This window comes from Marmota marmota, unplaced genomic scaffold (assembly GCF_001458135.2).
Source record: "Marmota marmota marmota unplaced genomic scaffold, marMar, whole genome shotgun sequence".
Classification (NCBI taxonomy): domain Eukaryota; kingdom Metazoa; phylum Chordata; class Mammalia; order Rodentia; family Sciuridae; genus Marmota; species Marmota marmota.
The window spans coordinates 11535309-11557510 of NW_025999900.1; the positions used below are offsets into that span (position 1 = coordinate 11535309).

Consider the following 22202-nt stretch of genomic DNA (forward strand, 5'->3'; position numbering starts at 1 on the left):
CATCCATAAACCAGGAAGAAGTTTCTCATCTGATATCAAATCTCTGATGCCATGATCTTGGACTTCCCAGTCTCCAGTAGGAAATACATTTCTGTTGTTTATAAGCTACACAGTCTAAGGCATTTTGTTACAGAAGTCCAAATGCACCAAGACACTGCCAGGGATTTCCCTTAATCCTCCTTAACTCTGTAGGATATTTGTTGTTTCTTCTGCCACATCCACTCTTCAGCCTTCCTCCTAATCTCTGTCCTGGGAGTCTGATCCAGATTCACTGCACCAATAGCCTTTCTATCTGGCTTCATATAGGGTTCAGTCAGCCAGAGGCACAGGTAGGACACAAGGGGAGAGCGACATCTTGAAGTCCTCTGTTCTCATGGCTGAACGGTGAAGATCATTGCTCTTGGACCAGGGCTGTGGCTGTCACTGACAAAATTACAGATGGACAAAATTACACACTCCTGTTTCAACCTGCCTTCCAAAAGAAGCTAAATCTACATTTCTTTTTTTTTTTTATAACGAGAGAGAGAGAGAGAGAATTTTAATATTTATTTTTTAGTTTTCGGAGGACACAACATCTTTGTTTGTATGTGGTGCTGAGGATCGAACCTGGGCCGCACGCATGCCAGGCGAGCGTGCTACCGCTTGAGCCACATCCCCAGCCCATAAATCTACATTTCTTCAGCCACTTCCCCCCCGCCCTTTGGTACTGGGGATTGAACTTAGGGGCACTTTTACCCAGCCCTTTTTATTTTTCATTTTGAGACAGAGTCTTGCTAAGTTGATGAGGCTTGTCTTGAGCTTGCAATACTTCTGCCTCAGCCTTCCCAGTCTCTGGGATTATTTGTGTGCACTAGTATACCTGGTAGTGAGAAACTGATGTGACTCCGTTTTTGAGAAACCAGCCTCTACCTCAGAGCAAAGCCTGTCCAAAGAAGGCGGCTTGACCCTTGTCCTTGGAAAAACCCACAGAGCACTCCTAAGCACATACCCACCTTGCTGAGTTGTTTGTCTGTGGGAGGCCATCCTCACACTTGATTTGAGTTACCTGCCTGCCTGGGTGAGAGGCGCTCAAACACAGTTGTGTCAGAGCCATTCCCCACCCTTTCCCAGGTCTGAGGGCTTGTCCATGCAGAGGGGGCCTGGCCACTGACCTGAAAACCCAATCGTTGTCCTTGACCTTGGGATGCTGCCCCCCTTAACCTTCATTGGATGGGATTTTCCCTGGATTTTTTGTTCCCAATAAAACTCACTCCCTCGCATGCTCTCCTTCTCTCACTAGTCTCTCCTGTAAACCTCACTACCGCATTAGGTGGCTGGAGGCGGGAGCTAGGAGAAGCCTTCTTGGAGCTGGTGTGAAAGGTAATTCTTTAATTTAAAACTCACTAGCAATTTCTTATGAACCAAACCTTCTTTCATGAAGCTCCCGCTGGTCACGTGGCAGATTTGTCTGCAAATAACAGGAGAGATCTGCAGTGCCAGGTGTCCCTGACTCAGTTAGGCTAGGTGAGGACCCATAGCAACCCCCTAGCAACTACCAATCAGCATGAGACAGGGAAAATACCTGGGATGCTAGATGACCCCCCAGTAGTTTATGGTGGTTGATAACATGTTGGGAAACCATGTAGTTTAGCATGTACACCCCTCGTGGCCTAAACCAATCAGTTCAAAGGAATCCCCCTGTTGTACTAACCAATCACCCCTACCCAACTTTTTCCTGCCAGTGAATGTGCTAATCAATGTTAAGAGTTGTTGTTTGATTTTCTCGCGGTATCAAATGATTTGCTGTGTGATGTTGTGACACATAGAGTATCCCCCCAAACCTGTAAAATCTCACTGGACAAAGGACTGGGGCTCACTCCCTGGGACCGCTGCGTTGGGAACGGTTGTGAGTCCAGGCTCGAGCTTGCAATAAAGACTCTTGTGTGCTTGCATCGGATTCAGCTCCTGAAGGTCTATTGGGGTCCCATGAATCTGACATTACATTCTCAACCAATCTTGGTATAGAGTCTTCTGGTTGCAATTATTGTCAAAAATACAATTTTTTTCTTTTCATTGATCTCTCTTGCCTAGGATTGTCACATCAGAAGAAAGGACCTTATGTCTCATTGTCTTCACTTCCTCTAGCTTTTTAAAAATGTAACAATGGTAAAAACTGGCATATTTTTTGCAGTTAGAAGTTCTAGGTGAGTAGAAGTTTACTTTTACGTCTTTAAAGTAGTGTCTGCATTTCATAAACACACTTGGTCTTTCCCCCTATTCCTTCATTTTCCCAAGGCAGGATAATCACAATCACAACATTTTGATTATGCTATTATGAAGCATAAGATCTGCCTCTTAATTCCTGTCTGCTTTCTCTCTTTGTGGTCATCTCCACTATCTCATCCCTTATTCTTCTACCATCCATCAGCCTGTTCCTGGTATTTTTCTTTATCATTCCAGATGAAATGTCACTGTGTATTCATCCTTAAGTCTCTTGCTAACATCCTTACTTCCTCTGTCTCCTCATCTTGTAGTAACACCTGCCCTACAACCTTAATTTCATATCTTCTTCTTCTTTATTTATTTATTTATATATTTGTACCAGGGATTGAACCCAGTGGTGCTTAACCAGTGAGCCACATCCCCAGCCCTTTTTAATATTTTATCTAGAGACAGGGTCTCACTGAGTTGCTTTAGGACGTCACTAAGTTGCTGAGGCTGGCTTTGAACTTGAGATCCTCCTGCCTCAGCCTCCTGCGCCACTGGGATTACAGGCATGTGCCACCGTGCCTGGCATAGTTCATATCTTCTTTACATCTAAGGTACTCCATCTCCAAAATCTGAGATTTTGAGAGGTGCTGGAGGTAGTCACAATTGGGGGTACTGTGTAGATGTAGGTTAATGGAGTGCATATTTTCTTCAGTCCTCTCCTGTTTTTCCCAGGTTCCCATCTGCATTCCAGCCACCTCACTGTCTACAGGCAATCTTTCCAGGGAAGAGACAGACAGCCATTGTTCCATATACACATCAGCCTGCGTTGGCACTAGGCTGCCATTCCATCCTTATGCTTTGATGGTGAGTCTCGAGGCACAGCTCATCCTTGAGCTGAAGTGCTACCTCTCCAGTCTCCTCCTCACCTGTCTCCCTGGAATTTCTACCACTCCTTATTTCAGTGAAGTGCATTGTCAAAGCCCAAGTTCTGTGGGTAAAAAATCTGGGCATCATTCTAAATTCCTCCTTTAACTTTTCTGAGACTCTTCCAATTAGTCTTTTCTATTCTATTTTTAAAAAAATATCTCTGGTACTGATCACCTCCTCTCCACAACTATTGCTTCTTCTCTCTGAATTGAGATCCTCCTGCTTTTTCCATTAGAAGATTTCTAAAGCTGTGTGACTTGCCTCCCTGGGACTGCCAGGCCTGCTCAAAGCTTCAGGATTCCCTGCTGGGCGGACACACCCGCCAAAGCACAGTGTTCAAGGCTCCCAAGAAACCAGCCATGGAAAGCTTTCAAGAAAAAAAAAAAATCCCTTCCTTGACTTATTCAGATATCAAAGAGGCCAATACAACCACAGACTGGAGAAAAAAACCTGGCTCCATTGCTATTAAAATCCATTCAAAGGCTTAGTCTCCTTAAGCTCCCTGCAGGGTGATATTAGAATTTCCCCAGAGGTAGATCCGACTAGAGTCTTTCTGATAGTTCAGACTTTTACATTTCACTATTTTCCTTTTAGAGGGGGAAACAGCTCATGAACATAACTTCTTTACTGTTTTTTCCCCCGCCCCCGAAGGTGTGTTAAATATTTTCCTGTTTCCCACCCTCTTTCAGCTGTCAGTGAGATCATTCCTATATTTAATTGGATTCTTTCCCTCTCAACTCCCATAGGCAGCACTTGGCCAAGAACATAAAGAGGAGGTGTGGGCCCTGGATCCAGGCAAAGTGTTATGTGTAGTTTCTCCTGTTCAGACTTGAGGGCTCTGTCTTACCCATCCTCGTGCCATTAGGCAAAGCTCTAAGCTTCAGGTTTTGGCTCATGTGTCTCTTCTGTGACCCCCAGGTAGGTGTGCCCTCCAGTGTCCCCAGACGTTGTACAAGCCTTCTCTGCCCTCCAGCAATCACTGAATTCTTTTTCTTCATTGACTGTGTTTCCTCAAGGCAGTGTAAGCTCTGTGAGGGCGGGGGTATGTCTGTTTGTCTCTATGTTCTCAGGGTCAGGCATATCCTAGGCACTTTGTTAGTTGTCAAATGAACGAGTCAAACTTCACATCCCTATCCATTTGCAATGCAAAGAATAATCCAACCCCAAAACTGGTTTTCTCATTTGGATGTATCAACGTCTGCCTCATCACCTGATTAGAAATGTTCAAACTTTCTTTTTCTTCATTTCCCAAGACCGAAAACTCAAAAGTCTTTATTTCCCCCACCTCTTTCTTAAATAGCCTGAGATCTACTCCCTATTGTCTATTACAACACTACCACATTTGTCCAGGTTCCTGTTTTCTCTTTCCAGGAATGAATGAATGAATTAATTATTGGTTATGCCCTCCTGTCTTAATCAATTCAGGTTGCCACAGATTGGATGGCTTAAATAATAGACATTTATTCTCACAGAGCTAGAGTCTGGGAAGTCTAAGATCATTCTTGGATCACCTCCCCAAGTCCCTCCTTCTTAATACCATCCTATTAGGGGATGTACTAGTCCTCAGGCCATTAGAACTTCAGCATATGAATTTTGGGGGGACACATACATTCAGTTCCTAACAACTATTTTAGTGACCATTTTATACCACGTGCTGATTGGTTTTAAAATTCTACTCCAGGAATTTTTAACCTGGAGTTCAGGGATGCTCAGAGAGTCTTATGGATGGTTTAAAGTCCTGAAATATTATGCAAATTACTTAATATTTTTTTCTGGACAAAAGGTCTACCTTTTCTTTTGCTTTTTTTTGCTATTTCAATGACTTTATTAAAAAATTTTTAAAAAGTATATATATATAACATATATTAATATATATATGAAAATAATGGAAATAAAGGACCTCTATCAGGTGTATTATTTGTAATGATGTATGTTATAATTGTGTATTATAAATTAGATATAACATGAAATTATAACAAAAACTTTGATTTGGAAAAATGTTTTATTCAAGAATCACATCAGGGGCTGGGATTGTATATCAGAGGTAGAGCGCTCACCTAGCACGTGCGGGGTGCTGGGTTCAATCCCCAGCACCACATAAAAATTACAACTAAAACAAAACATTAAGAAAAAAAGAATCACATCATTTCAAATACCTTCCAAAATAGTTTTCTAGATCACTTCAAAAGAAAGCAAATCAGTAAGACATTTAAATCATTATATATGTTTCACTAGTATATGCACATAGAATGCCAAGCAATAATATTTAGCTTTGGAATGGGTACCATGTCTTTTTTCCTCAGTATAGACAGCCCAGCATTTTGTATAAGCTATGTCAATAGGCAAAGTTCCATGTACATGGGTTTGACATTAGCTGCCTAAATTTATAGCCGTGGTAGTTAATCCACTGGGCTGTCTAATTGAAGTCTGGGGTTTGAGGATAGCTGTAAGATGGTCTGATTGTAACATCAGCAACACCAGCAACATCTCCAATTTCATTTTGGGTCCTCTTCTTGGCCGACACCTGTGAGGTCATGTAAATAGCTGTTGCAGCTGCAGAGGTCAGGTTCCTCCAAGAACCAAGACCAAATTCCACAGCCTTATTATAGCTGCCATCTGTACTTGCTTTGAAAGTTCTAGGAACCCTTTTTGTCTTCTGCAGTATAAAGGCAAGCAGAAGCTATGGCGTTATTAATTCTTCAGGAGCTCTTTTGTTCATAACTTGCTTGAATAAATAATTTGTTTGATCAAATGTATTTTAAAGGAGGTTGATTGTTTCTGCTATAGTAGTGATTTCCTTGAATGAATTCATTGCTGCTTTCTCAGAACTACTCATTTTACCTGGATTCTGGTACTTAAAATTGCCAAACTCATCCAGACCATCTTGTACCTTTGCCAATCACGGTAGACAAATCTATCACTCAAAAGAGGATTCTGAGGATCTCCAACTTGAGATGGATCTTTTGTTGCTTTATCATTACTGAAAGGTCTCCATTCAGATTCCACAAAAGTAACTTGATCACCAACAACCAGGTCACCTTCAGGACAGATCATTTTGCCAGCTCAGCCGTCTTCTACTAAAAATGCAACTGAATGGCTTGGACATACAAATCTTGGAGGAAAATCAGAAAGACTGGTAGACATCATCATCACAAAACTGTTGTGTTGAAAACAGGAAGAAATTATGATCTCTGTTGACTTTCAGAGGGGTCTGGGCTGCCCTTCATTGGTCTTATCACCTCTGAATTCTTCTCATCCCCAAACGAGTGTACCTGGGCTGGGGTCCCCTCCTGAAGGACACTGCCTTTATCATGCCAGTCTCTAGTCCAGACGCGCCTGTCTCCTTCAACCCTCCTTTATCAGGTCCCATCCTAATTTTCCAGCCTTATGTTATACTCCCCTCTAGTTCTGAAATCTTTGGTCTAGGAAGCCCTGATCCCTTCTGTCATAATCCCAACTGTTTTGCACTCAGCCAGCACTCTGGGTACTAGGGCAGGGTGAGAGAATTCTATTTTGAACACTGATAGAGAGCTATAGAGGGCTGGGCAGAAAGTGGAGGAAGCTAGGTACATGTTAAGAAGTGTACCCAACCCAGGATCCTTGTCTGACCCTGCAGAGGCAGAGTTTTATAGCAGGGGAATTATGGAATGTGTTTTCTGGAGAAGAATTCCTAGAGATCTTGTTTAATCAGCTGAGAGGATGGAAGCAAGTAGTATTTTGGCTGATGTTTTGGACCTATCTGTTCATGGAGGATGACAGGAGCACTCAGATGTGGACGGTGAAAAAGCTGACACTGAGTCCAGGTGGAGAGAGCTCCGATGAGAATGCACAGGGAGCACCATTCCAGGGCAGCATCAAGAAGACTAGTAGAAGGCAACTGGTCAGACAATCAAAAAGTATTTTTGAGTAGCTACTTCAGACCTGGCAGAACTCCATTCATTTTAGGAGCTGGACTTTAGTCACAAGAAGGAGACCAAAGGGATGGAGTTGGTAGTAGAATAATTGGACAATGGGTGGATTATTAAGGTAGAGTTAGTTACCAGAGTCCAGCTAGGAATCTCATTTATGCAGAATAAGGCAGGAGTACAATTGGACTTGGAATATGCAAGGCCAGCTCTCCCATCTTAATCCCAAGGAATAGTGCTAGAATTTCAGGCATCATGGAAGATGGATAATACATTCTATTTATTGAGTGCTAAGTATTATTCAAAGCACTTCATATGTTTTATTTCCTTTAATCCTCACAATGACCCTATGTACTATCATCCTTTAAATTTTTTTTAAAAAAGATGTTTTTTCTTTCACATTTTGTTTTTATTGTGTATTATAGTCCCAGTCCTTTATTTATTTGTTTATTTACCTACATACATGACAATAGTGGAATGTATTACACTCATTATTATCCATTTACAGCACAAGTTTTCTTAACTCTTTTATTTTGAGACAGGGTCTCACTAAATTGCTGAAGGTCTTGCTAAGTTGCCGAGGCTGGCCCTGAACCTGCAATCCTCCTGCCTCAGTCTCCCAAATTGATAGGATTACGGGTATTATCCACCACACCTGGCTTCATTCTTACTTTTTAGAGGAAGAGACTGAGGAATGAAATGATTAGGGAATAACATACTCAAGGTCTCACACACATATTTAGTTAGTGATGGAGCTGGCCTTTGAACCCCAGCTAGCCATTTTGAGCAGGTGACCTTACTTCAGGCCCCCAATTCAACTCACAGGCAGTTTCCACCTCTGCGCATCTGACTCCAGGGTGTGCCGCAGCCTATGGGACACAGTGAATGTTGCTGCCTTACTAAATGTTATTTATTTCTATTGCCCTGACTCCTCCATTGCTGCAGTCCTCGGCCCCCCACCTCTTACCCTGTGGATGGCCCTGACATTAAGCATTGGTAAGGCAGAGACAAAGTGGGGAAGGTTCAGAGAAAAACAACAAAAATGATTCAGGAAAGAAAGGGGTTGATGTATGTGGAAAGATAAAAAGAGATATTTTCATCTGACTGGGCTGGGTGATGGCTAAGAAAGGATGTGAACACCCGAGAGGGCAAAGAATGGGCTGAATCTGTCTTTGTTTAGGTACTTTACAGCTCCACCATCAATACTTCTCTTTCTGTGGTCTCATGCTCAAATCCAACAAAGATTTATAGGGTGTAGGGGACTTTGCTTTTAGATTCAATGTGTTTCCAGAGGCTGCGTCTTAAGTGGATCAATCGAGAGGTAAAAACCTGGGGGCACTGTTGCTAGTGTCTTCATCTGAGCTGACACATTTTGGCATCCTTGTTGAAAGTCATCAAATGAGTGGGATAAGATAGCAGGGTATGATTTTTATGCCCTAAAGAGAACTTAAAGATCATAAAAAGGGGCTGGGATTGTGGCTCAGCGGTAGCGTGCTCGCCTAGCACGGGCGGGACCCGGGTTCGATCCTCAGCACCACATAAAAAAATAAAGGCATTGTGTTGTGTCCATCTACACCTAAAAAATAAATATAAAAAAATCATAAAAAGCTTCATTTTATAGGTGTGAAAACTAAAGCTCTAAGTAATAAAGTGATCTGTGCAAAGTCTTACACAGAAGTTGGTGACAGGGAGGCAGGAAGGCATCCTGATCAGAAAGAACAGCTAGAACCAAAGCTGTGGAAAAGAGCCAGGTTCAACCACAACACAGATGTATCTGTCTGACCCTGCAGAGGCAGAGTTTTATAGCAGGGGAATTATGGAATGTGTTTTCTGGAGAAGAATTCCTAGAGATCTTGTTTAATCAGCTGAGAGGATGGAAGCAAGTAGTATTTTGGCTGATGTTTTGGACCTATCTGTTCATGGAGGATGACAGGAGCACTCAGATGTGGACGGTGAAAAAGCTGACACTGAGTCCAGTGTCAGCTTTATAGGGGACCCAGCTCTAATCTCCAAGATTTAGCCACCAATCAGACTGACAAGGGTCCTGCCCTCTTAGTGCTTACCTCCTCATAGAGGCCAGAGGAAGGGATGAATCCATGGTAAATTGGCTGTCATCCCTCCTGGATGTGGACTCAGGCAGCCCCAAATCAATGGACAAAAACAGAACTCTGCCAACTGGTCTCTCTAATGCATGACCATTTATCTCCAGTGAACCCCCAATGGAGCCTTATGCTTTATTTATTTATCAATCTCTCTGTAAATTCTCTAACATTTCTCAGTTAAGTGATAGGGTCTACATTCCCTTCCCTTGAATCTGGATGGGACCTTCTAGTCTTCTATGGGTAGAACACAAATAGAATGGACACCACATGAATTCTGAGGCCAGTTTAGAAAAGGCCATGAAGATTCTACTGGTTTCTCTTGGTATGCTGGGAACCTTCAGCTGCTATGTGATTACACACACACACACACATTGCTATACAAACAAAAGTTATTTATCTGTATGCATGTATACACACATACACACATGCATGCATATTTGTATAAATATGGACCTTGAGGTTATGAGGTGTGTCAGAGAGTTAAGGCTATGTGACTACATATATATATATATTATATATATATAGCTTATACAAATTTAATTTTAATATTTATTTTTCAGTTTTCGGCGGACACAACATCTTTGTTTGTATGTGGTGCTAAGGATCGAACCCGGGCCGCACGCATGCTAGGCGAGGGCGCTACTGCTTGAGCCACGTCCCCAGCCCACACACACAAATTTAAATAAATAAAAATAAACAGAAATCAAGATATCTCTAAGGATTATCTTCTCATCCCAGGAACCAGACTTGTGTGTGAATAACCTTGCAGGATGACCCCAGCCCCATCTACCATCCGAGTGCAGTCTTATGAGGGACCCTGAGTGAAAGCTACCTAGCTGGGGCACACTTGACCCCCAGATTCATGGGCAAAAGAAGTTATTGTTACTTTTCCAAATTACTATTTTGGGGTGATTTATTATATAGCAGTAGATAATGGAAATACTACCCTTCAGAAGTACTATTTCATACTTTGTCTTTTCTCAAATCTCTAATATTGTTTCTTACTTGTCCCTCAGCTGATAATTCTTTGTCATAATCCATTGAGAAAAGAGAAGCAAGTGATCAGAGATTCCTTTACCACCCCACCATCCAAACCCACATCCCTGCCATCAACTGTACCCAAACTATCTACCCTTCTGTTGCAGGGAGTAAAGAGTGAGGTGTCCATTATCCTACCCAAGGCCAAAACCTCTGCTTGGGCAGGTGTCCTCATCTGGGTTGACTGACTGCTCCTGTCCTGAACTTTTTTTTTTAAATATTTTTTTTCAGTTATAGAAGGACACAATATCTTTATTTTTATGTGTCACCGAGGACCAAATCCAGCACCTCACTTGTGAGGCAAACACTCACTGCTGAGCTACAGCCCCAGTCCCCTGTCCTGAACTTTGAACCTTGAGGTTATGAGATGTGTCAGAGAGTTAAGGCTATGTGACTAAGTAGCAATGTCTATGGCAATGTCTGGGTGGTGTGGTCACCATGCTAATTTCCTGGGGCACCATGCTGCTAGTGTTCAGGGCTGCCTTGCACCCTGCCCAGTTTTTGATGGCTCCCAGCCTCCCCATCTACTTTGTGAGCTGTTTGATGCCTTCAGATGAATTCCTCTTCTGTTCAAAGAAGCTAGAATTTTTTTTTCTTTTGACCAAGAACCCTGACTTATGAGTGATTACTCATTCTACAAAAGGACTTAAAGGACTTGCCATAGGTCTTCCTGCCTACCTTTTCTTTCTTTCTTTTTTTTTTTTTTTCCTACCTTTTCTTTCTAATGAGGATTTCTCTTAAAATGTTTATACAGAAAGTATAAAGGAAAACACAAAACTGTTTATGCTTCCTGGTAGGTAACTTTATATAGCTAGTCTCTAACTATTGAATAACTAACACTATTAATATGGTTAGAAATCCAAACTGTTCTTGTAGGTTCACATTGAAAAGGCCACCTTCTGTTCTACTCTCTTTCTCTAAAGGAAATCACATTTATGTCACCACACACAGACACATTATGTATGATTTATATGACACTATTTGCATGATTCATTTATTCAATTTGGGAGCTTAGGGTCCATTCTGGGGATACACTGGTGAGCAAGACAGACATAATTCTTATCTTCAAGGAATTTATGTTTGTGGGGCATATGGTCGCCTTCATGAGGCCCCTCAAAAGCATCCCTTTCCTTGTCCAAGTTCTGATCAAATTGAAATATAAAAGGAATGATAGGCAGATGGAGACCATTATTACCTTTATCGTTGCTAAAGGCTATGTTCAAACACACAGCCATGTTCAAACCAGATGGACTTAATGCCCATGTCCAGAGCTGGGCAGCTGTACCCACTCAGCCACAGGCAAGGTTGATCATAGTGGACTTCCCCACTGTGAAGATGGGGAACAACCTAGTGAAGATATTGCAAGGAGGAAAGAGCTCCTGAACCCCGTGGGCTGCTTTCTCCCAAGAGGTAAAAAGAGCTCGCTGAGCTGAGTATAGTCAGTTATTCTTCTTCAATTTACAGATCACGTAAGTCCTATACCTTCCTTGGCTTGTATGCATAAGGGGCTGAGAGGGGCCTGTGGTGTGTCACTATCCAGGCTCCCTCCATCCACAAGGGCATTTTTAGGAAGGGGACAAGTATTCTTTCCTCACAAAGAAAAACTATAATAATAATCCAATAACCAAACAAATAAGGGTAAAATTCCTATTGTGACAAGTTCCATAAATAGAAGTGTATGGTAATTTACTTAAGCGTTTATTGAACATTTAAGTTGTCCTTTTCTTCTTCTTTCTTTCTTTCTTTCTTTTTCTTTTTTTTTTTGGGGGGTACTGGGGGTTGAACTCAGGGACACTTGACCACTGAGCCACATCCCCAGCCCTATTTTGTATTTTATTTAGAGACAGGGTCTCACTGAGTTGCTTAGTGCCTCACAGTTGCTGAGGCTGGCTTTGAACTCATAATTCTTCTGTCTCAGCCTCTGAAGCCGCTGGGATTATAGGCATATGCCACTGTGCCTGGCTTGTCCTTTTATTTTCTATTACAAAAATGCAGGAGTGAACATCCTGGGACACTGATCTAGGAACGTGCTTGTCAACTAGCTAGTGATAGGTAAATCCCCAGGAGCACAGTTGCTGGATCAAAGGAAATGTGTATTTCCAATTTCAATAGCTGTAGCCAAATTATTCTCAAGAATAGGAATCCAATATAAATCCCCATGACAGGGTGTGAAAGTAGTTACAGGCTAAAACAATGGATGCCCAAGTCTAATTTAAATGATTCAGGTGGCATGTTCATTTTATTCGAAATCATATAAAGTGATAACAACAGATATGTTTGTAGAAAGTTTTCTGAGAACTTTATTCATGTCATCTTATTTAACCCTCATTCTTGTCGGGAGAGTATTATGGTTGCCATTTCACAGATGATGATGTTGAGGCTAAAGAAGATTATACTGGCCCTGGGAACAGGTTGTAAATGGTGGAGTGTCTGAGCCCTGGAAGTTCTAGATCCTTGGGCACCACAATGTTGCACCGTAAAAGGCTGTAAAAAAGGAAAAATTGTAATAAAACGGTGGTGCTGTATAAAGATGAATTCTCTTAAGAAAAGGTGCTGTTTTCATGCAAATTCTGCTTATAATAAGGAGCATGAAAGAATCATCAACAATGTGTAGTGTACATAAGAACTGCTAAATAAAATGTTTTCCAAAGATTTGCATGAAACATCAGCTGGGTTTTGATGCTTGCTGGTTGTTTAAAATGTTTATTCATGTTGAACAATGTTTATTTATTGAATGTACCATCTATTTAAATCAAATTATCTCCATAACTGAATATTTATATGAATGCTTTATTGAATATTCCTAAACATTTGCCCAAACCACAAACGATTTATTCACAGTTATAAATGTTCACTTCTTTAGAGTAAAAAATTGCTTAAAAGGAACTTAAAAGCAAATTGACACTTCTGTAGTTTGTGAACATCTGCAATGCTTTCTGCACGCTAGCTGTTAGATATTTCTGCCTTAGAAAATGGCTGGATATTCTAATTATTTATGTTCAATAAAATATTTAAAATTTACATAGCATCTCTTTTATTGTGTCATATAACAGCAGCAGCTCTTGGCTCTAGGACAGGCCAGTGGATGGATTTTGAGATTTTTTCAGATACCTCAGCTTTGCGCCAGCATTTAATTAGCTGAGACCCCATTTATTTTGCTGTACACTCCAGGGCGATGAACATTAGGTCTTAAATAACCCTGGGCTGAACAGATGCCAGTATGAGCTGTGAAAAAAGCAATAAACAAAGTGATGTAGTGCCTCGCAGTTTTATTCACTGTACTGATGTTTCCAAGGAACCAGATTTGGAAACTTTACTGAGGTGTGTAAGGGATCATTGACCCCTAATTAATGGATATAACTGTGGACTTGCTCAGAGGAAGTCAAGCAGTTCAGAAATCTGAAGGCCAAGGTGAGGAGCCTCGATGTTCTCATCTGTGGGATGGGTTCCAGGGAAGAGTGAGACCTGAGCGGTGGTCCTCTGGATGTTGATCTCTAGGATCCCTTTGGCTGTCTATGATTCAGTGATTTGAATGGTTGAGTCCTAATGCTGAGAGAGACTTCTGTGCTCCTTCTCTTTTGAGTGTGCCAGTGACTTGTCCCAATGAGCACTGTTTTATGATTTTTGAACAGGTGTGGGCCCCAGTTTTCCAGGATTACCCCCTGTGTCCTTTCTCCCTGAGCACATGCATCCAGTCAGTGTCAGCCTTGACAGTGCCCTGACTTGGTTTCTACTGTTAAAGTCATAAACACATTGGGAAGGCTGAGAGTGAGTCGTCTGGGGGCAAAATGTGTACATACCTGCTCGCAAGGCGGTTGGGAAGCCTGACTAGATAACCTAACTAGCCATCCTCTCCTCCCCACTCCATTGGAGGGGATGAAAATTCTTGAGGTAAGGGGAAAGTTACCCCAAGGTGAGGTCTGTTGCAATGAGAAAATAAATCAGAAAACAGGGCTGGGGTTGTGTCTCAGTGGTAGAGCGCTCGCCTAGCATGTGCAAGGCCCTGGGTTCAATCCTCAACACCACATAAAAATAAATAAATTTCTCAACTCTTAATTCTCTCCAGCATCCTTCCTCAAGGCCCTCTTTCTTGTCTTAATACTTCTCCCAGTGCAAGAACAATAAATGAAAAAAGAAAAAAGAATGTGGAATAGTTAATGACGGGGGAGAAGTAAATTAGACGACGTGAATTATCCCCAGGCAGGAATGCAATAGGGGTAGACCGGTGAGCGTGGACCTGGGTGGGGCTGTCTCTTACTCCCAGCACTCACTCACCATCCTAACAGGGCCACATTTTAGGAAAGTAGGAAGAGAAGTATAGATTCTATCCAATGTTTCCCTTCTCCTTCAATTTGGCTTTAAACTGCTCATATTGCTTCTCCTCTACTGTAAGGAAAAAGAAGTCATCAAATGTCCCCACATTCGTTGGTGATCGTGGAGGTGGCAGGAGTGTCCTGTGTGAATGGAAGCCAGGAGCTGCTATTCTTTGCCTTTCTTTGGCCAGGCTTTTATTTGTTCCTATCCATGTTCATGATTGCTGTAGACTCAAGGACCTGGGCCCTCTGCTCCTCTCTGCTCTTGCCTGTCCCTGCATCCTGTTAAGGTGGCTGGCAACAGAGGTCAAGCTCACCTTGCTGGGATGCATGACTTGGCTTGACCCCCACTTCTCTTTCTGGGATTGAGAAGGTCAAGTTCAGAAGGCTGATTGACTGGCTTTCCTAAGAGGGAACTTTTGCCAAATCGTGCCTTAGTCATTTGTTTTTCTTAGCTATAAGGGGGTTGTTAACTGTGTGCCCAGAGAGATATTTCTAGTCTGGGTTGAGGTTTGGGGATTTAGCTTAGTTAGGAAAAGTCACCTAATTGGATATATCCTCTTGATTTTAGCTCATGTTTTCCTTTGTTGTTGTCTTATTTAATTAAATGTTCACAAAAATTATATTATATACAAAAGTATGTCTAGGGGGCTGGGATTGTAGCTCAGAGGTAGAGCACTTGCCTCACACTTATGAGCTACCAGTTTCGATCTTCAGCACCACATAAAAATAAATAAAATAGAGGTTATTGAGCCCATCTGTAACTAAAAAATAAAATATTTTTTTAATAAGTACATGTATTAACAATTAAGATTCCCCCTCCTCAATTGCCTCTCCATAGTTTGTCTTGTATCATGCCTTGCTTTTTCAGCATATCAATAATTAAAAGTGATTTTAAGAAAATGATGATGTTTAATTTACTACTACCTGCTCAGTGAGCTTGAAATTGATGGTGGATCAAAAATAATGAATGACACTTGGGACAGAGTTAATAAACCAACACAAAGCTGTTTTTTTTTTTTTTTGGACTGAGGAGTGAACAAGTATTTTAATTTTATTTTTCAGCTTTATTCAAGACATGATTATTAACTGTAATTACCATGCTGTACATTAGGTCTCCAGAGCTTATTCATTGAGTAACTACAAGACTGTACCTTCTGTTGGGGCTGAGCATCTGGGGGTTCAAGACCTCTGTATTCCTTCAGAGTCACTATTAGGAGGGCCTCAGGAAGAATTGCCATTTTCAGTGTAAAACAAATGGTGCTTACTGTTTGTGATAACCTTACACATTGGATCAGGATTTGCTGTACCTATCTTTATAGTCAGATACCAACTGCTTAAGAAATAACTATGTTTTACTTGCTCCATTTAACAGATATGAAGACTGTTTTAACAGGTACAATCTCTTTGAAAATTGCATCAAACTCTTGGACTCATAGCAAAACTGGATATGTTTGTAAATAAACTAATGACATGAAAAAAATAAAAAGATTGTACCTTCTGATCAACATCTCCAACCTCCAGCCCTGCCTACTTTTTTATTCTCTGTTTATTACTGAAGAATTTTTTAAAAAAAATTTTCTTAGTTATACATGGACACAATATCTTTATTTTGTTTATTTATTTTTATGTGGTGCTGAGGATCGAACCTAGTGCCTCACAGGTGCAAGGCAAGCGCTCTGCTACTAAGCCACAATCCCAGCCCCTACTGAAGAAATTTTGAAACATTTTTCATGTCAGACATTCAAACCCACCTTATTCTTAAACACTTGCTTAGACTTTCCAGCTTATGGGTGTGTCTATATATGTGTGTGTGTCTGATACACAAATAAATAAATATGGTTATTTTCAACTTTTAACTTTCCCAAACAGTGCCGCATTGAAGATCCTTGTATATATATTCTCATGTACAATTCTAAATGTTTCTTTCTGTAGGATGGGATTCTTATCTAAGGAATATTTATTGCTGATCAAGTTTGTTAATGTTCTTTGTTAAGAAGTTCTTATTTCCAGTCTAAGCAGTATGGAGATTCCTTGGAAAACTGGGAATGGAAGAATCATTTGACCCGCTATCCTCAGTCTATACCCAAAGGACTTAAAAACAGCATACTACAGGACATAACCACATGAATGTTTATAGCAGCACAATTCACAATAGCTAAACTGTGGAAACAAATGAGATGCCCTTCAGTAGATGAATGGATAAAGAAAATGCAGTATATATACATAATGGAATATTATTCAGCATTAAAAGAGAATAAAATCATGGCATTTGCAGGAAAATGGATGGAGTTAGAGAATATAATGCTAAGTGAAACTAGCCAATCCCAAAAAACCAAATGCCAAATGTTTTCTCTGATATAAGGATGCTGATTCATAATGGGGTTAGGGGGGAAGCATGGGAGGATTAGATGAACTCTAGATAGAGCAAAGGGTGGGAGGGGAAGGAAAGGGTATGGGGGTAGAAAAGACAGTGGAATGAGATGGACATCATTACCTTAAGTACATGTATAAAGACACAAATGGTGTGACTATACTTTGTGCACAACCAGAGATATGAAAAATTGTATTCTATATGTGTAATATGAATTGAAATGCATTCTGCTGTCATATATAACAAATTAGAATAAAAAATAAATAAATAAATTAAAAAAACAACAAGAAGAAAACACACACACACACACACAAAGAAGTTCTTATTTCCAGTCTAGAACTCTTTTAATAACTTAAACACATTTTTTTTTTCCCTGCAGGTTGGGTGGTTTTACCTCCCATCATAAGATTAAGTGATGGTATGTACAACTTCAGTTATGTCCTAAGACTAGGAGAGTTTTCATAATTTAAGAAAGAAAGATTTTTTTTTGTTGTTGTATTCTTTTTTTTTTTTTTTGTACCAGGGAATGAACCCAGGTGCCCTTAACCACTGAGCCATACCCCAGGCCCTCTGCCATCATTTTTATCTTTACTTTTCATTTTGAGACAGTGTCTTGCTATGTCACTGAGGCTGGCTTTGAACTCACAATCCTCTTACCTTAGCCTCCTGTGCCACTGGGATTACAGGTGTGTTCTATGGTGCCCAGCAAGAAAGAATATTTCTGGTTTTCCTATTTTATCCCTTTTGGCAGATATTACTAAGAACCTCCTCCCTGGCAGCCTGGTATTACCCTTTTCCATATTTCTTAATAACAACCCAGAACTTGCCAGGACAAGTATAGAACAGGGTAAAACTGGATCTCCCAGTTTCCTATGTATAGCCGGTATGACTTAAGTCCAGGAAAGCTATTTCTTCCCTGACATAAGGGGCAGATTCAGTAGCACACATCTCTTTCTGCTAGCTTTTTGCCTTTCCTCCTTCTTGGTAGAAAGACTCAATGATTTCAGAATAAACAGCTGTCTTGTGACTGTGAGGACAAAAGCCACAAGTTAAGGATGGAGGAGCAGGAAGTTAGAGAGAGGAAGCCTGGATCCTTGGAGATTTCCTTGAAAAAGCTGCTTGGGCCACAGTCTTTCTGCTTCTGGATTTTTGGTTTTTGGTTCTTATGCAGCCAAATGGTCTTAACAGAGTCCTATCTTAGTTCCTGAATGGACATAACTCTGGGGATGTAACTAAGTGGTAGAGTGCATGCTTAGCACACATGAGACCTGGGTTCAATCACCAGCACCACAAACAAAACAACCCAACTCAAATTACTCTTACAACTTTTTTTTGTTTTAATTCTAATTTGTTATATATGACAGCAGAATGCATATCAATTCATAGTACACATATAGAAACATTTTTTTTCATATCTCTGGTTGTATACAAAGTATAGTCACACCATTTGTGTCTTCATACATGTACTTAGGGTAATGATGTCCATCTCATTCCATTATCTTTCCTACCCCCATGTCCCCTACTTTCCTCTCCCTCCCCTTTTCCTGATCCAAATTTCCTTCATTCCTCCCATGCTCTCCTCCCATCCCCTTTATGGATCGGCATCCTCATATCAGAGAAAAAATTTGGTATTTGGTTTTTTTGGGATTGGCATAATATTCTCCAACTTCATCCATTTACCTGCAAATGCCATGATTTTATTCTCTTTTAGTACTGAGTAATATTCCATTGTGTATACATACCACAGTTTCTTTATCCATTCATCTACTGGAGGGTTGATTTCACAATTTAGCTATTGTGACTTATGCTGCTATAAACACTGATATGGCTGTGTCGCTGTAGTATGATGTTTTTAAGTCCTTTGGGTATGAACCAAGGAGTGGGATAGCTGGGTCAAATGGTGGTTCCATTCCAAACTTTCCAGGGAATCTCCATACTGCTTTCCATATTGGCTGCACCAATTTGTAGTTCCACCAGCAATGTATGAATGTGCCTTTTTCCCCACGTCCTCACCGACACTTATTGTTGTTTGTATTCTTGATACTTGACATTCTAACTAGAGTGAGATGAAATCATAGAGTAGTTTGATTTGCATTTCTTTAATTGCTAAAGATATTGAACATTTTTCATATATTTGTTGATTGATTGTATGTCCTCTTCTTCAAAGTGTCTGTTCAGTTCCTTGGCCCATTTATTGATTGTTTTTTTTTGGGGGGGGTTTTTTGCTGTTAAGATTTTTGAGTTCTTTTTATATCCTGGAGATTAGTGCTTATCTGATGTGCGTGTGGTAAAAATTTGCTCCCATTCTGTAGGCTCTCTGTCCACCTCACTGATTGTTTCTTTTGCTGAGAAAAAGCTTTTTAGTTTGAATCCATACCATTTATTGATTATTGATTTTACTTCTTGTGCTATAGGAGTTTTATTAAGAAAGTTGGGGCCTAATCCAACATGATGGAGATTTGGGCCTACTTTTTCTTCTGTTAGGAGCAGGGTCTCTGGTTTAATTCCTAGGTCCTTGATCCACCTTGAGTTGAGTTTTGTGCATGGTGAGAGATAGGGGCTTAATTTCAATCTGTTGCACATCTGACAACTTCTTATTCCCAACTTTCAAAATAGTATGTCCTATGTCGAAGACTAACATTTTTTTCCTGATAAAGTACTCTTATTGCTCATTTTATTTGTCTTTTTTTAAATACCTTTATCTTATTGTTTATTTTTATGTGATGCCGGGGATTGAACCCAGTGCCTCACACATGCTAGGCAAGCACTCTACCACTGAGCCACAACCCTGGCCCCTTATTTGTCATTTTTTTACTAGTGTTTTTTGAAACAATTTTTCAGTTGCCAATGGAACTTTATTTATTTATTTTTGTGTGGTGCTGAGAATTTGAACCCAGTGCCTCATAAGTGAGCTGAGTGCTCTACCACTGAGCTACAAACCCAGCCCTATTTATTAGTCTTTGATGTAATTAGTTTTTGAATCATTATACAAAAATAAAAATATCCCAAGGATTGAAACAAGAATTTGTGCTTGTTTAAATTTTTTTTTTTTGCCTTTCTTTGTCTTTGACATTGGTCTTCTGACTTATGAGAAGCTGCATATAAAACTTCTAACATGTGGGACATCTTTTTATGAGGAGCCCAGGAGGAAGACTGTGTCAAATCAAGATTTGTTGTCAGTTTATTGTCTTTAGAGAATATAGAGTTGATTCTTTCCTCTTGGTGCCAGGTTTGAAAGGGGGCTGTCAAACAGCAATAATGTAATTGTGTAAATATTTTGTCAAAGTAAAAGCTTATGGGAAAAACGTCTTTCATTTTGTTGATGAGTCAAGTTTACTTTTTTTTTAAGTTTGAATTTATTTTGTTTAAGTACTTATTTTTTAGTTGTAGTTGGACACAATATGTTTATTTTATTTATTTATATGTGGTTCTGAGGATCGAACCCAGGGTCTCACATGTGCTAGGTGAGTGCTCTATGGCTGAGCCACAACCCCAGCCCCAAGTTTGAAAGTTATTGATGCTATACTTCGAAAGAATGAATCCACAGGAGCCATTTCATTCCAAGTCATGGAGAGAGGGGCGAGAGTGTGTCTGGTTGGGTAGGCATTGCTGGACGATGCCGTGGGAGCTAAAATGAGTATGTCTGGAAAAGTCTGGCATTATCATACATTTGGAAAACAGGGTGATTGAGTTCCTAGGGCTGCTGTAACAACAGACAATTGTTGTCTTTTAGATTTGGAAGCAAGAAGTCCAAAATCAGGGTGTAAAGATGTCCCTGTTCCCACTGAAACCTGCAGGGGAGAATCTTCCGTTGCCTCTTTCTAGCTGGTGGTGGTTGACGGTTAATCTTGGGCATTCCTGGCTTACAGATGTATCACTGCAGTGCTCAGTCTTCACACAGCATTCTCCCTGTCTGCACGTCATCCTCTCTCTGTGTATATCTCTTTATGTTTTCAGATTTCTCCTTTTTTACTTCTACAAAGACCCTATTTCCAAAATGGGTCACAATGTACTGGACAATTAGGGTTGCCGTGTATCTTTTTTGGGGTGGAGGCACAATTAAACTCATAACACAAATGTGTTAGTTAATTTTATGGGTTAACTCGACCGTGTTATGGATGCATCAATAGTTGGTAAAACAATATTTCTGGGTGTGTCTGTGAGGGTATTTCTGGAAGAGATAGCATTTGAATAGTCAGACTGGGTAAAGAAGACACCCTCACTGATGTGCATGGCATCACACAATTGATTGAGTGCCATACAGAAGAAGAAGGTGGAGAAAGGGTGAATTCATTCTCTTTGTGCAGGGACCTCTATCGGCTCCTGCCTTGGATGTTGATGCCCCAGGTTCTCAGGCCTTTGGGTTTAAACTGGAGCTACAACACCAGCTTTCCTGGGCCTGCTTGCAGACACTAGGTTGTAGGACTCCTCAGCTTCCACAATTGCATGAATCAGTACCTTATAATAAATCTGTTTCTACATGTCTATATTCTATTGGTTCTGTTTTTCTGGATAACTCTGATTAATACACAGATTTTCCAAATATAACATAAATAATCAGGAAAGAGTTCCTCTTACGTATATTCCCTTACTAGAATTTTGGAGTAGAGGGGCAAAATGGTGTGTAAGAGTTTGTTTTGAGAGTGGTTAAGACTCTTTGAGCGTCTTTTAGGATTCCTTTCCTTGCTGTCATGTTCCATTAGGACCATTGTCTGGTCCCAGTTAAGTTCCATTCAGGCTTCTGTGTCTATTGATGCCTCTGTGTTCTTAGCCTCTCTGACTCCCTCCTTCCCACCAAGAGTGCTAGATATAAAAAGGCTCCACCTCTCTCCCCTTGGGTTGGAGTTCCAAGGGACTAAAGACCCTTCCAGTCACCATCGTCCATTCTCATACAGGGTCTTGACATCAATGGAGAGTTACCTCAAACCGCCATCTGCAACTTCTGGTTTTTTCTCTTAAGGCAACAACTCTTTTTATTTGGGTCTTTTTTTACATACAGTTACTGTAATGAACTATTACAAACTTGGTGGCTTAAAACAATATCAGTTTATTCTCTTTCAGTTCCAGAGGTCAGAAGTCCAAAATTAGTGTCCAAAATTTGGGGGCCCAAGTCAAGGTGTTAGCAGGGCTGTATTCCCTTTGGAAGCTCTTTCTCCCAGCTTCTGGCATTCCCTGGCTTGTGGCCTTATTGCTTCAGCCTGTTTCTTTGGTCATATTACATTCTCCTCTAAGCATCAAACCTTCTATCTGCCTCTCCTTCTTTGTGGGTTGCTGAAAATTGAACCCAGGGCCTCATGCATGCTAGACAAGCAATTTATTGCTGAGCTATTCCTCAAATCTCCCTTTGCCTCTT

General features: G+C 40.6%; 2 pseudogenes; one reads left to right on the forward strand and one right to left on the reverse strand.

The window, feature by feature from the left end:
- Window positions 1-5533: 5533 nt before the first annotated feature.
- Window positions 5534-6264, reverse strand: LOC107143533 (annotated as a pseudogene).
- Window positions 6265-13512: 7248 nt separating this feature from the next.
- LOC107143543 lies at window positions 13513-15867 on the forward strand (annotated as a pseudogene).
- Window positions 15868-22202: the final 6335 nt, after the last annotated feature.